General features: G+C 47.6%; 1 protein-coding gene across 1 annotated transcript in view; it reads right to left on the bottom strand.

The window, feature by feature from the left end:
• The window catches only part of MIDEAS (mitotic deacetylase associated SANT domain protein), a 69,696-nt gene extending 60,484 nt beyond the window's left edge, over positions 1-9,212 (bottom strand). Inside the window, exon 1 of the mRNA XM_024737761.1 lies at positions 9,114-9,212. The gene's annotated coding sequence lies outside the window, so the exon portion shown is untranslated. The remainder of the gene's footprint in view (positions 1-9,113) is intronic.
• Positions 9,213-19,306: the final 10,094 nt, after the last annotated feature.

Genomic DNA, 19,306 nt, shown 5'->3' with positions numbered 1-19,306 from the left:
ACTTCAACTTCTCCCTTGCTCTATTCATTTGGTTGGTCCTCAAGGCCTGTCAACCCAACTCCCTCGACACCTTCCTAATCCAGCTTCTCCCTCCCCCACCGCTCTGGCTCAGACTCCTCCATCTCACCCCAGGGACCACAGTGACCTCCTGCAATGACCTCCTCACTGGTCTCTTTACTGCCCATTTTTCCCCAGCTCCAGTCAATCCTCCACATCACAGTGAGTAACCTTTTAAAAAGAAAATCTGATCCTCTCTCACCCTCACACACACACACACACACACACACACACACACACACACAAACACACGCGCACACAAAATCAGTCCTCAGTGGCTCCCCAGTGCCCTCAGAGTAAGGTCTAAATCTCTCCGCTGACACAAATGGCTGGCCCGTGACCTGGCCCCTGTCTGTCCTTTCTGCACCCCCTCCTACACGTGCTCCATCACACCCGCTGCTTGCAGCGGCTGGAGAAGACCGTGTTGTGTCACGCCTCCACTCCAGGCCCTGCCTGAGCTGCTCCCTGTGCCTAGAATGCCCTGACCCCCTTTGCCACCTGGTGGACGCCTACTCGCTTCTCAGGACTTGGCTCACACACCACTTTCTCCAGAAAGCCTCTTATTCATTAATTCCCCAGGCTTCCCTGAGCACAGGGACCGTGCAAGGCACTGGGGCCATCCTAGACCTTTCCTAACGGTCCTCTCTCCTCTGGCCTGGCAGAATTGACCTGTCCCTCCTCTGAGCCCTGCAGACCCCTGAACAGTTTCACATTGACATCCGTGGCACTAATAGCTCTTGGCTTTTGTGTGTGTGTGTCTCCCTCACAGACCGTGAACACCTTGAAGGGGGAGGCATCCCCAGTACCTAGCACAGAGCTAAGCACACAGTAGGGACTCAAAAAATGCATATAGCATGAGTGAGTAAAAGAAGGAAGAATGTGGGGGAAAGCACTCTATAAACAATGATGGGCAGGGTTCCACTGCTACTGCTGTGGCCAGGTTTCTTTTTCTCCATAACTGGGAATTCAGATCCTAAATGCCAGCTGGGTAGGTCAGCACAGGCTCCTTGGAGGAAATTCTGAGCCTTTCCCCACCTCTAGTGCAAGTGGAAGTGGGGATCGGGGAGTGGATTTGGTTCCTAAGTTGTCCCAAAGCACATGCTACTGGGAGGCCACAGAGGAAGTCGACACAGACTCATGAGGTAGATTCCTTGCAGGCCCCTTACAATGGCCTGCAGTAGGGAGGCTGGGGAAGGGAAGCAGGGGAAGGGGAGAGAAGGAGAGCGGATGTGGAGGGCTAGGGCCTTAGAGCAGAGAAAAGTGTCTGCTCCACATGGCACTGCCCTCGCCCAGCCCCACAGCAATGACAGGTCACCCCAAGCATAAGTCCTTCCTCTGCAATCCTGCAGTTAAAACCCACTCCATGGATCTCTCCGTTGCACTCTGCTCACCTGTTCAAAGAGCCTTTTTTGCTTAACGTCCTATGGTCATTTCCTAACTTATAAACCCTCCATCTATTCAGGCGTGAGCATGGGCTAAGAGCCCTGAGCCTGCTGCCTGCCTGCTGCCTGCGGAATATCACAGTATAAGTATCTCGGCATGCTGAGTGAGACTGTAGTATTTGAACACACACATATTTCATACTACAGAGCCCCCAAATTCAAGACACTTCATCTGCTGCTTGACCTTGGAAACTGCAACTTCTTCCAGAACTAGAGGAACAGCCTAAGATGAATTTAAGTATCAAGAGCCAGTATGTCTGCCGCCTACCTGGTGCCCTCCTAAGGGACTTTCAAGGTTAATCTTGATTATATTCTTATTTTTCACTTTACACACTGACTTTAGAACCTGACCCCCAGAAAATGCAACTCCATCAAATTCCGTTCTTAAGTGACTAATCCACCCTAAGTCTGTTTTTCCTTCTGAAGACAACCTATCTCAGAAGCTGACTGTCAGCCTCCTGGAGAGAAGGGGCAAGTGGGACCCTGCTTTGCACCCCTTGTTGTGCCACATGCAGTGCTGAGAGCACTGCAGCTGTTCTGTAAATGCCCAGTGAGGACAGTTAGCCTTGCGTTAACTGGCTGCCCAAGGGGTGCTAAGTCTGTGTTCCTGGGCCTTCTAGCATCCCTCTTCTTAAAGACCTCACTCCAACCCTGGTTTTTGGTTTTGTTTTTTGTCAAGTTTCTTCTTTTTAAATCTTTGTGTACTGCCTTAAGGAAACTAAAGAGATGGAATTGTAAACAAAATCCTTGGTTTACAAATAGGCTGGAACTGATGATTATGATGACTAAGATGATCAATGCAAGATGGTGAAAAGAAATGGAATGTGGGGTTTTGTGCCTGACTCTTCCATTTTGCAGCTGTGTGACCTTAGAGAAGTCAATTATCGTCTCTGACCCTTAGTTAAAAGTGAGTTACTGTAGGTTCCCTTCCCAGATTTAAATTCTCTGAGATGCTGTTACTGCAGTTACTATAAAACAGAGGCGGGGGACTTCCCTGGTGGCACAGTGGTTAAGAATCCACCTGCCAATGCAGGGGACACGAGTTCGATCCCTGGTCCAGGAAGATCCCACATGCCGCGGAGCAACTAAGGCCGTGCGCCACAACTACTGAAGCCCGCGTGCCTAGAGCCCGTGCTCCTCAACAAGAGAGGCCACTGCAGTGAGAAGCCCGCGCAACCGCAACTAGAGAAAAACCCGTGCAGCAACAAAAACCCAATGCAGCCAGAAAAATCCAATAAAAAACAAAAAGAGAGGCGGGATGATAGCAGTCCCTAAGGTCCTAAAAGTTATAGAAGGTTCTACAGTTCTAAAAATCGATTATTTTGTGAAACAGCAGATTCTATTGGTTTATTAAGTGCAGCTTATGCATAATTTTTCAGAAAGTTTTCTAGGTAAATCCCAGCTTCACCCCTTTTATGTTCATCAAGAATTTTCCATTAAAAGTGAATTCAACATATTGACTGCAACATTGTATGTAATAGCAAAAGACTGGGAACAGCCCAAACGTTCTTCAGTAGTAGACTAGTTAAATAATTGATGGCATTTTCATACAGTGGAATACAATTTAGCCAATGGAAAAAATGAGGTGGCTCTATGAGCACTGATATAGAATAACTTCCAAGACACATTAAAAATGAAAAACACAGAATGCAGAATGCTGTGTAGAGTATGCCAGCATTTGTTTATAGATTCATACTTTCTTCTATGTGCAAAAGCTACATCTGGAAGCATAGCTGAAAAATGACAAATTGTAGTTGCCTAAGACAGGGACACTGACAGAATGAAGAAATGGGGAACAATAGAGGATGGAAAATTTATTTTTTCAAAGGATTATGTTATCAAATTTATCAGTATTTTCTTATAAGTTCTGTTTTGTCTCTGTCTTAAGAAGGTCTTCCTTCCCTCAAGGTTAAAATACACATTTATTTTTCTAATTCCATTGCATTTTTATACGTATGTATATATCTGTACAGTAATCTATTGTCTATTTTGAAATTATTTTTGAGACTTACTTTACACTGTAAAACTTACATCTTTTGAATTTTGAGCTACAGATATGTATTACCTGTTTTTTAAAAATTGAAGTATAGTTGATTTACAGTACTTTATTAATTTCAGGTGTATAGCATACTGATTCAGTATTTTTACAGATTATACTCCATTAAGTTATTACAAGATAACAGCTATAGTTCCCTGTGCTATATAATATATCCCTGTTGCTTATCTATCTCATACATAGTGGTTTATATCTCTTAATCCCATACCCCTAACTTGTCCCCCTCACTTTTCTCTCCCCTTTGGTAACCACTAGTTTATTTTCTATATCTGTGAGTCTGTTTTTGTTTTGCATATACCTTCATTTGTATTATTTTTCATATTCCATATATAAGTGGTATCATACAGTATTTGTTTTTCTCTGCCAGAGTTATTTCACTGGGCATAATATTCTCTAGGTCCATCCATGTTGCTGCAAATGGCAGAGTTTCATTCTTTTTTATGGCTGAGTAATATTCCATTGTATGCATATACCACATCTTTATCCATTCATTTGTTGATGGGCAATTGGGTTGTATATTACCTTTCTGAGAAGAAAACTGGGGAAAAAAGAATCTACCAGATTTTATTTTAAAAAAATCTTTTTTAAGGAATTTAGTGTATAGGGTGCATTTTATGGCATGTGAATTATATCTCAATTAAAAAAGAAAGAATCTAGCTTATATGGCAAGGTTGAGATTACTAGCATGAGAACTGGGTGGAGACAACAGAATCCTCCTAGTTAAACCTGATGTTAGGGTTTAGCAAGGATCTCCCCAAGACTCAGTTTTATAGTTTAGCCTAGTTTTATAAGTCAATACCTATTTGGGCAAATCAAAGCTATGGTCAACCAGGAAGCATCTCTTTGCCTTCCTCACAAGTGTGTCTGACAGTTGGCCCTACCTCCTTCTATCAGTCTGGTTCCCTTGGAGGAACCCAGGTAATGGATGCTCTCCCCAAAGAGCCAGTGCTCAGGCTTAGGACATCCTGGGGCAGATCAACTAGGCCCAAATAAAGACAAGGAGGAGCCAGTGCTGAAGCTGGACAGACACTCTCTAGCAACCAGGGGGAAGAGGTGCTGGAAAAGAAGCTGAACAAGAGGTACAAAGCTAGGAGGCCCCAGAGAGAGGCCAACAGGCAGAAGGAGGCAGGGCTGGGTAAATGTTCAGAATAAAGACTGGGAACCAATTGGGATATATGTATACGTATAGCTGACTCACTTCGTGATACAGCAGAAACTAAACTCCAATAAAGATGTTAATAAATAAATAAATAACCCCCCACCACCACCCCGCCAAAAAAAAAGACTGGGAACCATGGTCCTTGGCGCTTGGCTTGGGTGTGTGCCTATGTACAGCCAACAATATCTGAAGGCCACTGCATCTACTGCAACTTCCTCATCATCCAACATTCACCAGGAACCCCAGGGCTGGGAATACAAAGATACATAAAACAAGCACTTCCAGTTTAGTTGAAAAGTGATAACACTGATCCACCCAAAAGCACATTTAAGAAGCTAAATGAAGGGTATGATCGGAGCTACGGTCCAAAGGAGAAGCTGAAAATCCTTTAGACCAAGTTTCAAGGATTCTTCATCAGGGGCCCCCAGTGGATGTTACTGGAGTTCCAGGGAGAGGCCCACAGGGTGGAACAGGGGACATTCTTAAGGAGGGCAACATGAATAGGGCTAAAAAGGAGAGCAAGACTGAGCCAAGTAGGAGAGAGGAAAGACGAGGCGTTCCAGACTTCCGCGGAAGCATGAAAGGTAGGAATGCTTGCCACAAGCAGTGTGGACAAACACACAGAGTGGGTCACCAGGTCAGAGCAAAGGGCTAGGGCAGGAGAGCAGTGGAGGCCAGACTCCTGTGTGGGAGGCCCTGACTGCCATCCTATAAGTTTGATCCTTACTGTGCAGACAGTGGGGAGCCACTGAAGGTTGCTGAGCAGGAGGCTGACCCTTGCAAACAGGCATTTTAAGTGAGATTACAGAGGAGCCCTTTATCCCAGACTTTTTCAAAGACCTGTGTGTATTTCAAGTGGCACTTGAGAGAGAAAGTCGTAAAGCACTGCCCTGTGTCATGTAGACAAAGAAAAAAAAGGTTGAAGGGTCTCACAAAGAGATGCTTCAGTGAGAATGAGAAATGAAGGGGGTCTCATTTTAAAGAAGGAAATGAATTTGCAGGACAGAACTGCCGGGCATCTGGAAAACTGCAGCACTTCCTTCAGAGTCTGGAATGCCCTCTTTTGGCTGGAGGTGTTCTGCCTCCTTTTTTGGAGGTTAGTTGTGATGTCAGAACATGGAATTGCGGTGTAGGGAGGCAGCTGGGAGGAGGTAGATGAACAGAAATATAAATACTGGGCCCAGAGAGCATAAAAGGCCTCCCTACTAAGACCATCCCCTTGCAGAGGACTTTGCCATCTGCCTCTCTCAGTGGAGCCTCAGAGTTTTTGTCAAAGTTGCTGGGAGCTTCCTAACTACCCAAATAGTTTCTCCTCTTAAAACAATAAAATGATTTTTAAAAATCGGTCACATTTTGATTCAGAGCTTTTTCAATATTGTTCCTACTTGTGCACAGTGAGGCAGTAGGCAGGGCTGCTCTGGGGCCATGAAGTGGGCAGTAACTTTAGGCCATAAATCAGCATTTATGTAAGGTGGAAGAGGAAGTCAGGATTAAATTTCCGGTCTTAAACTGGGCTGGGTACAACTGCAGGGCAAGTTCTGTGAATACAGAGGCAAAGCTGAGCAAGCCAAGGGAAGGGCATACATGAGTTATGCACAAAAATCAACCAGGCTGAACTGATGACATGGACGGGCAACTGCTCCAGGTGGCTCCACAATTCTGGGGGGTGGGGGGTGGGGTGAGTCCTTCCTTCTTTGGCCTTTGCTAGGGGTCCGTCTCCCCTGCTCTCCTGCCCACACTCCCTGGGGCCTTTGGGCACTTTTAGTCTCTGCACAGTCTACATGAACACAAAAGATTGCAAACTCAAAGGTGTCTTTCCGCTGGAGTCAGAAGGGAATGCTCCCCTCCCCGCCCCTCTAGACTAGTTCTGGGTACCAGCAGGCTCTTCCTAAAGCAGCCATGGTCAGGTGATACAGCTGACCAGGACCTCGACAGTCAAGTTCACTGAAAACCCAAATGTACCCAGAACAAGGGGTTGTGCAACTCATGGGAACTCCTACTTCTGTGGTGTTTTTGCTCTAACCCTCATTCCCCTGTGGCAACTGTGTATGAAGTCCCAGACTTCCCAGAAACGTCCTGATTTCACATGCTTTTCCTTGAGTCTCTGGAAGCACATAGGTGTCTGCCAGGGAATATGCCCTAATGTTTTGGTTTGACAAATGGTCACTGTGCCCGTGACACGCAGCTGGCATGAGGTTGTAAAATAGCATTTTCCCACCAGGTGAAACTCAGTTACTGGGCTGGGGAGAAGGCCAGGCATGGGGAAGCTCTGGTGTGCCAGGCCATCGGTACCTGCTGCCGAGTCACACAGTCCCCTTAGCAGGGCTGAGTGCTACCCCGGCAGAGTCTCTCCCTACGGCAGGGAGAGAGGGGGCTGAGATTTGGCATGTGGGAAGAATGACCCAGCATGCATCCTGTACATGTTTCTGACTGTGTTTTAAATCCCTCTACTACAGTTAGCCACCTCTGAGGCTCTCAAGGAGAACCTGTTTGCCTTCTTTCCACACTTGAAGGCTTAGCTCCCTTCCTGCAGCACAGCAGTTCAGGAGGTGTGAGGACACCCACCCTGGTCTGTGCAGCAGGCCTTGCTCAGGAAGGGGGTGGGGGAGTTCCTCTGGAGAAAATGAACATGAGTCACTCCTCTGCCTCCCCCCCACCCCCACCCCCTTGGACCCTCGCCCCCGACACTGGCACAGACACACAGCCTAAAGCCCCAGCACTCTTCCCTTTGCCCAGAACACAATGAAGGAATTAGGACCCACCTACTAAGTTTCTGCAGCTGACACTTCAAGGCTCAAAGTCTAGCTCACCAGCACAGTCACACGTCTGACGTGTCCTCTTTGCAACCAGGCCCCAATCCAGCTGCCATGCAATTTTGCTAATTCAAACTGCTTTCCCGTTTAGGGATGTTGATAGCCATCTCCCATCTCCTTTACCTGCTGACATCATCCCACATTTTCTACAGGCACAAATAAGGGTACAGTTCCTGGGGCAGTTTTCAGGCTGCCAGAGGTGGAAGTGAAAAGATCCTGCCCTCCTGGGTCCACTTCACTTCTCTGGCGTTTGGCAAATTGTCCGAGTTTTAGGGATAAATGAGGAAATAAATCACCTAGCTAAGGTGAAAGGCCAAAAGGAACTTGGTGACTGCAGCTCAGACCCAGATCTGTCCTGGGCATCTGCAATGCAAATCTGCATTTTGTTCTCTGCCCCCGAGGTCTTGCACAATAGCCTGTGTATAAACATCCACGCCAACAATGCCTGACTGTGCAATCACGCTGTAATCACAGGCCGCCAGGAAGCTGCTGCTAGGAACTGCACCATTCAGCTTCTAGACATCCCATGTCAAAGGAGTCTTCACGGCACGGACGTACATTCCTGCACACACCAACGCGTCCCCGCCGCCGCCGCCGCCGCCGCAGCTGCTGCTACAGTTGAAGACTCCAAGCCAGGGAACTAGGGCGCCACCCGCCCGACCCGCCAGTCCCAAGTTACTATGCAGGGATGTCATAAGCTTCTCAGCTGTTCTTAAAAAAAAAAAAAAAAAGCCTGCTCCACGAGGCTACCGAGGGCGGCGGGAACCACCACCAAAGTTCCCAAGCACATTCCTGCAGCCCTAGCAGTTTTCGAAAACAGGGAAGAGTGAGATGCCTCAAAGAGTCCACTGGAAGCGGGTTTTGGAGTTTTATATAGAAAACACTCACATATGTAGGTGGGTGCGCTGACAGCTTTTATGGCTAAATTGCAAAGTGTTAGGCCTTAGTGATTACTGTCAGGCTCGGGACGTGGTGTGGGAGGAGAAAGGGTGGGGGAGTCAGAGGGATTTGTTCAAAGGGGGCTTAGGGGCAATTCTGGTTTTGCATTTTGGAAATGCGTAGGGTTGTTTTCCCAAACTTCCGAGTTGCTCTGCTCTTCGTCATTGTCAGGCCAAGCTAAGAAAAATGGGGGGAAAGTTCCTTTAACTTCCTTCCTGCGACCTCGGCGAGGGCTACGAAGAGGAAGAGCACGCTTCCTTGGGAAGCACCGGGCGGGAACTGGGGGACAGCTGCGCCCAGCCTGTCGCGATGGGGGGCGCCGGGCGGAGGACTAGCCTCGGACGCAGGACACGGGAGGCCCCTTCCCTGCACCCCTCCGCTAGCCAACGGCGCCCGGAGCGGCCCGGCTGCAGCCCTGGCTGGTTTAAGTCCCGCGGCAAACCGGCGACCACAGGGGCGCAGCCCGGGGCCCGGATCCCGGCCGCCGAGCTCCCTCCCTGCAGCGCCCCTCGCACGCAAGCCCCGCGCAGCCGGCCCTACCCGTTCCGCCACATCCCCGCCCGCGCGGCCAAGCCCCTGCCCCGAACGTTTCCGGGCACCGCGTCGGCGCCCAGGCTGCGGAGGGGCTGCCGAGCTCCGCGGCTTACCTGCGCGCTGGATCCCGGGGCCGCTCGGAGGGGCGCGGGGCGCAGGCGAGCAAGGCCCGCAGACTCAAACTTTGTTGCTCTCGGGACGGCGCAGTCGTCACTTCCTCGCTGAACGGGTGGCGCGGCCCGGGCCGTGACCCAGCAGCTCGCGCGGTGGCGCGCCGGGCCCTGCAGCCGCCCGCGCCCCCGGCTCTGCGCGCCCTCGGCTGCGGGGGGAAGCGGGCTGCAGTCCGCCGAGCCTGCACCCCTCTGGGGGAGGCTCGCTCCAGCACGGTGGTTTCCGCGCCGAAGAAGTGCGGTCGAGGCTGCTCTCAGGCTGTATCTGGAAGATGGTGTTGGGGTTCAGGGACCCAGAGCTGGGGTTCCGGGAAAAACAAAGGATGGGGAAGGAGAAAGTTTTTCAGTTTGGTGTTGCTGCTAGAAGGTCCTGTTGGAAAGCACAGTGCTCTGTGTTTGTTTTTGCTTTGTTTTTGTTTCCCACCAAATAATGCCTAAGCTGGGCCTTAAAACGCGGGTCTCCTCTTCCCACATTCCCTCAAAAGATCTGCACACTTGTCCTTCGTCATTTCCACTAATTATAAGGGAACAGGACGTTCAGCGTTTATGACTTCAGGGGGCTATTTCAGCGCCCAAGTTGGGGCTGAAAAATAGTTTCTGTTCTAATCCTCCCCCGCGATTTCCACCTCCTCCTTTACAGTCAACTCACAGGTCTCTTTGGGGCCTGATGCATTCCGTATTTCGTCACGGACCAAAAGTGACTTGGAGGGTAGGGTGGAGTCCTGACAAAAGGAGCTTCAGGCAGTAGTAATTCTGAAATTTATCACTGCCCAAAATAAATTCGCTCACCCTATTCAAAAAACAAAAAGCCATCTTTTTGGTTCCTGATAAATAGCAACAAAGTAATTAAACAGCGGTCTTTTGGGAAGAATTCCTGATCCGGTAAAGCTGGAAAGAAAATGGGTTAGCCTTTGCTGTAGTTGAGGAAAAAAAAAAAAAAAGACGTTTGAAACTGCAGTGGAGGGCTTTCCTAATAGTAACGTTAGCTTCATTGCAGCTTGTGAAAACAGGGACCCTTTCAAAGGTGGTTCAAAAGCATCAGTTAAAGCTCCACAATTTTCCCTTTTTCCCCAAATACTGCTTCTACAAGCACATTGGCCAGATCACAGAATCTTCCATTCTAATGCTTCATCTTTTTACCAAAGCACAGGAAACCGCAGAGTTGAGTGAAGGCTTTGTCCAGAAAGGTGGATGTAAAATTGATAGAAAGTAACATCTGAGAAATGATCCCCGGGTCTGTGTTAATACCTAATGGGAAGCCACAAACGCAGACTTACCCAGGAGTATGAAGATAGAAGCTCTCCTAGCAACATGAAATCCCCCACATTGCAGTCCTTTATGCACAATTATGATTTCTACTGAGGCATTATTAATGGCACATTATAAATACAAAATGTATCATGTAAGAAAAATAACGTTGTTTTGAGAAATGAGTGCATTATTATACGCTCAGTAATTATAATTCTCTGAAATTTTTATGACATCACACTATTGTGGGCTGGTGGTGGAGGGATTGTCCATTTCAATTTTGAAATAGAAGTAATTCCTTAACGCATTCCGCTTAAGGCAAGCAATGCCATAATCAAGAGGAGCAGAGAGAATATACTTCTAGAAACAATCATGTGATACTCCATATTTGCTAGGACAAGAGCAGAATATTTCTTTGTTCACTACTGTGATTCTGAATTCTCAGTCACAATTTCATGAATATTCAGTATTTCTGCATGCCCAGGAATAATTAGCAGACGATGTAAATGTTTGAAAGCCTGATGTTTATGTATGCACAGACACACATTGCTTTTTCTCTGTTCCACAAAGTGTAGAACCTGTGGTAGGCACACTTGAAGACAGCCCCCAGCTAATAGTGATCCCCTTCCTCCTGGTAGTCATGCCCTATATAATTGCCTCTTCTTGAGTGTGGGCTGGACTAATTGACTCAATTCTAACAAATAGCATATGGCATATGGCAGAAGTCATGTGATGTCACTGCTGAGATTAGGTTATAAAAAACCTAATGTGGCTTCCATCTTGGGTGCTCTATTTCTTTCTTGCTCTTTCTTGGATCACTCACTGTAGGGGAAGCTACCTGCCACGTCCTAAGGCAGCCCTGTAGACCGAGATCGAGACCTGCCAACAACCACATGAGTTAGCTTGCAAAGGCATACCTCCCCCTTCCCCCATGCCAAACAAGGCTTCAGATGAGACTGCCAACCCCAGCCAACAGCTGCCTCATGAGAGCCCTGGTAGCAGAGGCATCCAGCTAAGCTGCCTGGATTCCTGACCCAAAGAAACTGTAAGATGATAAATATTTGTTGTCTCAAGCTGCTATGTTTTGGAGTAATGTGTTACACAGGCATCGATAACTAATGCACAGGAAAAAGAGAAGGAAGTCATTGTGGACCCGATGACAACCCCACACAGACTTCCTGCTCCCTCACCTGGAAAGCAGAACTTGGAGAAAGAGGCAGGGACGTGGACCAGATCTAAGAGTAACATGTAAATCCTAAGAACAGAAGACCCAGCCCTTACCCCTTCTGCAGAATAAGGGTCATCCTTGAATTTAAACTAGGTCAGAGGGTGTGTGTTGCTGCTTGGTCCGTGGCAGCCCTGGTATTGGATGCCATCAACCTGATAGTATGTGCAGATGTCTTTGTGTCACAAGGATTGACATCTCTCCAGGTACCCTCTTCCTCCTCCTCAGGGCATCTGCCCTGATCCCCAAGGCTCTGGCACAACCAGTGACTGTGGAGTCAGGACCTAGTCCTGGAAGGGGAGCTTGAAAGATGGGACTTCAACCCTGGCAGCCAGAAGGGATAGGTGATTTCAGTGAGAGTCCAAATGTAGGCTTGTGGTCCTACAATCAAAGAGCAAGCCGTGAACTATCTCTCATAAGAATCACCTCCACACTGCTTGCAGGGCTACAAGAACTTTCTGTCCACGTGGTGGTTATCTTTCTCTCAGCATCATTTCCTCTCTGACTGGAGCTAATTATTTACTTTAAAAACACAAAACAAAGTTTTAGGAAGCAGGAAAGATATTATACTCCTTCATCCCTTACCAGGGCAGGCATGTACTTAAGGCTGCCCCCCATGTCCACCTCCCCTCAGCCAATCCCATAGAAGCTGGCAACTGTAGAGCCCATTTCTGTTTTCCCTCCAGAGACGCTAGGCTCTGATTTTTCTCATGTACAGTGGCTGCAGCTGCTGTGTTGCCATGCCGTCATCTGGCTGCTATGACTTATGAGGTTGTGGATATGCCAGAACATGAATCTATTAATTTAACAGGAACTGGGCTCAGCACATATATTCCTTGTTAGGTCATTTGCTTTGCTACCTAAACCGCATCCAGTGTGTTTGGCAATGGGAACATTTCCTAGAGTCTGGCTTTGCAAAAATGCTAAATGCCCTGAATTTTGAGTCTGCACAGTTTTATATTATTAAATTACTATGGGGGACATAAGACATTCTAGCAGGGGTGTGCAAAGAGATGATTAGCTCAGGGGAAAAAATTAAGGGAAGGGAAATAGTCAAAGTCTCTGGTCTTCATTCTCTACACATTGAGGCCCTTTCTGCAGGAGGTGTCTGTCCTAACTTCTGTAGAAATCCTGTGCTGAGCCCAGGCTGCTCACTGACAAGTCTGAACTCTGGAACACCAGAACTAGGTGATGTGTGCCACGATAAGAGAAACCACTGTCCTCTTCTGTGGTGCAGGCAAGCAGGCATTTTTCATTCAGCCCTTCAATTAACACTTACTGAATGTCTACTAGTGGGTGTGCTAGGGATGCAAAGATGAAAAGGACAAAGTCTGTCCTAGTGGGAGAGAAAGACACATAAATTACAATGCAATATGAGAAGTATTATAATCGAGTTTTGCCCTCAGGTGCTATGAGCTTCCAGAGAAGGAAGCAAGTAGGTCTGTTTGGAGAGGGGCGTTATGGGTCACCACCAGTGTTTTTCTCTAAAAAAAATTAAAAATGATCAGATGCATTGCATTAAGTAATAATAAGTATTGTTTTGTGTAGCTCTTGTTTCAGTTGTGTATAATATATGTGTATATTTGTATGTGGTCATAGTGTAAAACATACTTCCTACATGCAGGCAAAGAAGTGTGAAAGTTCTGGGTTTAGAGAGTAATAACTAACTACCATACACTGACGGCCTATGATGGGCCAGGCCTCAAGGTGTCCCACTGGAGAGTTGAAGAGACAAACCATGACTTACGACAGTTTCCAGATCCTTCTGAATTCTCTTTCTTTAGTAAATCAAGGCCAAGCCTAAAGGACCAGCTCCTTGAATCCTCTCTGAACAGAGCAGAGGCCTTCCACCCAGGCCAGCTAGGCCAGCTTTAAGGCAGTGAAAGAGTAGCCACCCACTTTCTGGCCTGCCGGATGGTGGGACGGGAAAGAGGAGAGAGAAGAGGGTCAGAAAGGCATCATGCTTTTTCCTCCGCTCCAGGTCTCGGATGGAAGCAGGAAAGGTGCATTACCTAATGAGTGCACTGCAAACACGAGGTGGAGGTGCAGTTCTCACCCAGTTCCCCACTGGAATTGTGGGATGAAGCTGCCTCCAAAGTGGTTTTATACCAAAAAGAGGGCAGCCGCGTCAAAGTGAACCTGGTGGTCAAGCTGGGTAGGCAGAGCGAGTCCCTGAGGCTTAGCGCTCCTGAGTACCCCCATGGTTTCCACATGGCATGACTATCACATTTAGAGCCAGCAGCCTGCTGTAGGACTGCCCTGGTGGGGCAAGGTGACCCTGCAGCAAGCTCAGGGGAGTCAGGAGTCTGCACTAGTGAGAACACAGGGGAAAATGAGCACCAAGTTGCAAAGGGGAGAAGCCAGTGCTGGGAGGTAGGGGGTGGCTCTGCTGAAGAATCCACAAGTTCATGTGCCATAACTGGTACCAGCGGGGGCCTGCACAGCCAGCAGAAACCGAGAGGATGAGGCAGCTTGGTATGGTGGTGAGGAACAAGGATTCTGGGCTGCCCACACACTGCCTGGCTTCAAGTCCCATCTCTGCCACGTACTACCTGTGTGACCTTGGACAAGTTACTTAGCCTTTTTTCCCCCCAGTTTCCTTGTCTGTAAAATGAGGATAATTGTATGTACTTGATAAGGTCGTTATAAGAATTAAACTAGTTTGTAAAGCTCTTATATATGTGTTCCTTAAGTGTCAGTTAAATCAGGAAATCACTCACCAACCAAAAGGATTCTATATGGATGGATATCATATGACTCCAAGACCCCTACATTGGACTTTTAGTAAAAATGCCCCCAACTGGGCTTCCCTGGTGGCGCAGTGGTTGAGAGTCTGCCTTCCGATGCAGGGGACACAGGTTTGTGCCCCGGTCCAGGAGGATCCCACATGCCGCGGAGCAGCTGGGCCCGTGAACCATGGCCGCTGAGCCTGCGCGTCCGGAGCCTGTGCTCCGTGACGGGAGAGGCCACAACAGTGAGAGGCCCGTGTACCGCCAAAAAAAAAAAAAAAGAAATCCCCCCAACCATCAGATCATGGGGAAAGTTGGATCAGCTATAGACTGTACATTTAAGATATGGTGTAAGTTAAAATGTTTGGCTCCTCTATACAGTCCGGCTTGGAAGATAGACATTGAGCAGCTCTTTTTTTTTTTTTTTTTGATATTTATTTATTTATTGGCTGCATTAGGTCTTAGTTGCGGCACGCAGGATCTTTTGTTGTGTCGGGCTCTTCGTTGCAGTGCTCCTGCCTCTCTCTAGTTGTGGCACACGGGCTTAGTTGCCCCCAGGCATGTGGGATCTTAGTTCCCAGACCAGGGAATCGAACCGGCGTCCCCTGCATTGGAAGGTGGATTCTTAACCACTGGACCACCAGGGAAGTCCCTGAGCAGTTGGGACTATGGTTGACAGAATAACAGTCCTGCCCAAAATGTCCATGTCCAAATCCCTAGAACCTATGAATATATGAGGTTCGTGACAAAGGGGAATTAAGGTTGCTAATTAGTTAATCTTAAAATAAGATTATTCTGGATTGTCAGGGTGGGCCAATGTAATCACAAGGATCCTTAAACGTAGAAGAGGGAGGCAGAAGAGGAATCAGTCAGAGGGAGATGTGACTATGGAAGAATGATCAGAGAGATACAAGGTTGCTGGCTTTGAAGACAGAGAAATGGGGTCATAAGCCAAGAAACGTAGGTGGCTTCTGGAAACTGGAAAAGACAAGGAAACGGATTCTCTCATAGAGACTCCAGAAAGGAATGCAGCCCTACTGACACTGATTTTAGCCCATTAGATAAAAATCTGTGTTGCTTTAAGCTACCAATTTAGTGGTAATATGTTACAGTAACCATAGAAAACTCATGCAGGAGAATTTTCTAAATGTAGTATTTTCTGGGAAGTATTTGCATCATGTATTAGATACATGTGTTACCATGTGTATGAGAAGCCCCAGTTTTCAGATTACAATTTGAGCAGGAAGTCTGGCTGGGTGGGCCAAGCACAATCCCAGAATGCCAGCACACGGGGGAGGTTCCCAGAGTAACAGGTCACTAGAAACTCTGAGACAGTACTTTGAAAGCACAGTTGTATACAGTCCCCTGGCTTAGGGATGAACTCCAATACTCATACTGTTCCTTGGAGCTTCTTCTCAGTTACTTGGTAACTGTTGGTGCTAGCAGGCCACAATGTGGAGGCCAAACGTGGAAATGGTTAACAAAAGGAAACCAGAGTCAGCTGTCAAAAGCTGCTGTGGAAATTCTCTGTGCATTTGATGACCATACTTTCCCAGCAAGGTCGTATAACCACCCAGAGTTTGTAAATGAATCTTTTCACAATGAAGAGAAAAACACAAACCCAAGAGTCAAGACAATCCACACAGCATTCATGGGATCTGGGTCAGCCAGCAGGCTGAGGTTTAATCACTCTGCACAGGTTGCTTTTTCCTGTGCATAGCTCAAAGGTTAAGCTTGCTGCGCATTGGGAGGAAGTCTTGTCACAGTCCTCTGCCAGTAATAAATATTGGTCCTGGGACATTGGTCTTAACGTTGACGTGGGAGGTGTCATTTGAGTTCTCGGGCCAAGAAGTCACTAGACATTCATGATCCAATGCAGCCAAATAAAAATAAATAAAATAAAATAAAAGATCTAGATAAAACATGGGTTACATTGTCTCAGGTTTGGGATTCAGTGAAAACACTTCTTTCTACTAATAAAGTTATTCGCTGTTGAAAAAAAGAAAGAAAGAAAGAAGCCTGGGCTTCCCTGGTGGCGCAGTGGTTGAGAGTCCACCTGCCGATGCAGGGTACACTGACCCCAAAAAAAAAAAAAAAAAAAAGAAAGAAGCCTGAATTCCAGGCCCAGGCTGTAGCTACCCAGCTATATGACATTGGACAAGTCACTTAGCTTAGCTTGAGGAGGCAAGTTGATTTTAGGTCAAGGATGTGCATGAAATCACACAGTGAAAAAGTAAGTTTCGGGACTTCCCTGGTGGCACAGTGGTTAAGAATCCGCCTGCCAGTGCAGGGGACATCGGTTTGATCCCTGGTCCAGGAAGATCCCACATGCCACGGAGCAGCTAAGCCTGTGTGCCACGACTACTGAGCCTGCACTCGATGGCCCACGTGCCGCAACTACTGAAGCCCCCGCACCTAGAGCCTGTACCGTGCTGTGCAACAAGAGGAGCCACTGCAATGAGAAGCCTGTGTATCTCAAGGAAAAGTAGCCCCTGCTCACTGAACATAGAGAATGCCCACGCGCAGCAACAAAGACCCAAGGCAGCCAAAAAAATACATTAAAAAAAAAAAATTTCTTTTCAATTGTCTTTTTTTTCTCATCTTTACTGGAGTATAATTCTTTACAATGGTATGTTAGTTTCTGCTTTATAACAAAGGTTTTTTAAAAAATAAATTTACTTATTTATTTATTTTTGGCTACTTTGGTTCTTTGTTGCTGTACGTGGCTTTCTCTAGTTGTGGAGAGCAGGGGCTAACTTTGTTGCAGTACGTGGGCTTCTCATTGCGGTGGCTTCTCTTGTTGTGGAGCACAGGCTCTAGGCGCGTGGGATCTAGAGCACAGGCTTAGTAGTTGTGGCGCACAGGTTTAGTTGCCCTGTGGCATGTGGGAATCTTCCCGGACCAGGGCTCGAACCCGTGTCCCCTGCACTGGCAGGCGGATTCTTAACCACTGCGCCACCAGGGAAGCCCTCAATTCTCTTTTTGTTTTTCTGATTATGCCAAAGAGAGGGTCTCAGTTTACCGCTAGTGTGTCTTTAACAGCTCATTAGTATGCGCTAGTCTCCCTTTTTGCAAAGAAAGAGGTCTCAAGCTCAGACACTTCACAGACAGCACTTTTCCCTGACCTGCAAAGCGGGAAGAGTGATATTTCCTTCGGTTTGTTAAGAAGGAAGTAACATAGCACCTGAAACCCTTGGCCCAGGGCCCAGCTGGTAGATGACTTCTGTTAAAGGAGAAAGGTTGACGACTTGACTCAGCACCCACCCCGGTGCAGCCCTGGCCATTCACATGTTAACTCCCACATCCTCACAATAACCCTGTGCAGTGGGCACTGTTACTCCCACTCAGTAACCCCACGATGTAGATATTGTTCTCCTCATGTTACAGATGAGTGAGCTGAGGCTCAGAGAGGTTAAGTAACTTGTCTGGAGTCTTAGAACCAGTGGCTCCAGGTGAGATTCAAACCCCAATCTCTCGGACATCAAAGCTCTCTTTCCCCTTCACCACATTGCCCCTTCCACCAACTTTGAAGCCAGACCTGATTAAATAGGAACCACCTGGCTAGAGGTAGGGAGAGGGGGACACAGAAGGAACTCTGAATCCCTGTCTTGCTGGTGAGCATCGTCGGTCTCACTGCCGGTCTGGGACAGCCTCAGGGACCCTGGTTCCTGGTCCTGTTTTCCCAGTGTCTCTCCTGTCCCCACTTGCCCAGGGGGAAATTCTCTTCTTCATTCAGGGACTAGAGTCCTTTCATTGGCCTCTTATTTCTGTTGCTGGGTCCCCACCACCTTCTGCTGGCTTTTTCTTCTACCACCCTCTTGCCTGTTTAGACTTTGGCCAATTGCCTGACGTTGGACCAGTGCTGACCCTTGACCCTCTGGGGCTCACCTAGGTGTCTTGGTCTCCACCAGTCTTCTGGCTCGATGGTGACTTCCCTACAACAAAGTAATTTCTCTCACACAGTTTGTCCTCTCAGCGCCTCCACTTCCCTTTGCTCTAGTTTGTCATGAGTAGGTGTGTGGGCAGCACTTAGGCTGCTTCTCTCTCGGGGGGCCGCTGCCAATCCATGCTTCAGGCCACCATCGGCTCTTGACTGAACAACTGGAACACACTCCACTCTTGCTTGACTCCATTCCTTCTCCAAAGTACAGTTAAAACAGAGCTTTCTGAAGTGCCACCTGATTGTGAAACTCTCCTGCTTATCCTTCCACATTTCTCCACCGTCCTTTGGATAAAATCTTGACCCATTAGCCTGGCTTTAAAGACCTTTGTGAACTGGTGCCCACTGAACCTTTCAGCCTATTCTCTCTGCAGTCTTCGCTCCCTGTGAGCCAGTCATGTTAACACTAGTTGCAGCCTCTGAACGCTTCTGGATGTCCTTGGCACACAGTCGGTGCACCTTTACGTGCTCCAGTAGTATCCTGCATCATCTACTATTGTAATGAGGCAGAACTATTCTAGTGGAGGAGCTAGGAGCATAGGCCTTGGAGTCAAGCTATCCGAATTGAAATGCTAGGTATGCCACTTACCTGAGCTGTGTGACCTTGGGCAAGTCACTCAAGCTCTCTGTGTTTCCATTTCCTCATCTGTAAGATGGAGATAATAATAATACCTGCTAATAGGGCTCCTGTGAGGGTTACATGAAACAATGCATGGCCAATGGCTTAGTGCAGTTATTGTTATTTCAGCACACTCCATAATCTACTGTAAAGACCAGTCCCCTGTTTTGTCTTCCTCACTCTAAGCATCTTGAGGGCAGAGAGTGTGTCTCGTTCACCATTAAATCTTTGGGTGCCCAGCATAGAACCTGACACATATGGTACTCAGTACGTATTTACTGAATAAATGAATGAATGAATGAATGAATGTCTTGCTCGCTGGTTTAGCTAAGTCAACTTTGACTGATCCTGATGTTCTCTTTGGATTCCCAAGAC

The sequence above is a fragment of the Neophocaena asiaeorientalis genome, unplaced genomic scaffold (genome assembly GCF_003031525.2).
Source record: "Neophocaena asiaeorientalis asiaeorientalis breed wild unplaced genomic scaffold, Neophocaena_asiaeorientalis_V1.1 scaffold49, whole genome shotgun sequence".
Taxonomy (NCBI): domain Eukaryota; kingdom Metazoa; phylum Chordata; class Mammalia; order Artiodactyla; family Phocoenidae; genus Neophocaena; species Neophocaena asiaeorientalis.
The sequence above is the reverse complement of the archived record's forward strand: the minus strand, read 5'-3'. Positions and strand labels throughout refer to the sequence as shown.